The following is a 990-nucleotide window of genomic DNA, read 5'->3' on the forward strand; positions in this document are numbered from 1 at the left end:
CTGCCACCTGGCTTCCTCACTTGCCTCTGATTATATACTTCACTTCCTTATCACTGAGGTTTGTACCCCACCAGCCTCCCAGACTCCTCAGCATCACTGCTGGCCAGCCCAGCCACTTTCTTGGCTCCTATTTCTGCATGAGGCAGTATGATGAATTCAGCTCACTTTGTGTGTCAAGCCACAGGCCTGAGGCATCAGCCAGTTTATAGATTGACTACCCTTGGGACTGCAGGAATGGGGCTGTGTCACAGCTGAGGCCTTTCTTCCGGAAAGGGTGTAGGTAGGGTTGCCCTGGCCTGGCTAGCCCACTGCATCTCTAAATCCTTGGGGTTCGAGTATTTAAAAATTAAAAGGGGTCATTTAAAAAATTTTAATTTATTTGAAAATTAATAAATGCACATTAAAAAATTCAAAATATGCCAAAGGATATACAGTAAAAAGTGAGTAGCTCTCACATCCCTGACCTTGTAGAACACCTAGTCAGAGTCAAGTATTGTTACCTATTTTTGTGTAGAGACCTCTATGCATGCACACTCATATGTATACATTTCCCCCAGAAAAGGATAATCATTTAAGAAAAGATAGATTTCTCAGATCAGTTTCTCCCCAGCAGGTCTGGTCTGGTGGAGAGTGGGGAGGAAATGGTGTGATGCTGGGGACTGGCCAGTTGGGAAAGACTGGCTGGGGCAGAGAGCCTGGTACTGTGCCTGCAGAAGGGTGGAGGGGCCTGAAAGGACTGTGCAGAGGCACAGAAAAGTAAGCTCACCTACTTCCATTTTGCTTAGAGCTGGCCTGAATTTTTAATGAAGCAAATTAAAACATCCCAAAAATATTAGTCCACTTTCTTGGCAATGTGCACACTCCCTTCCCTGGCAGTGACTTTGCACCATCTGCAGACAAGAGGCAGTGCTGGTCCTGTGGAAGGCCCTCCCCAGCCTCCACCCTGAAGCTCCCTTTCACCTAGGCCGGCCCACTTAAATGTACTTTCCC

Source organism: Trichechus manatus, unplaced genomic scaffold (assembly GCF_000243295.1).
Source record: "Trichechus manatus latirostris isolate Lorelei unplaced genomic scaffold, TriManLat1.0 scaffold00041, whole genome shotgun sequence".
Taxonomy (NCBI): Eukaryota; Metazoa; Chordata; class Mammalia; order Sirenia; family Trichechidae; genus Trichechus; species Trichechus manatus.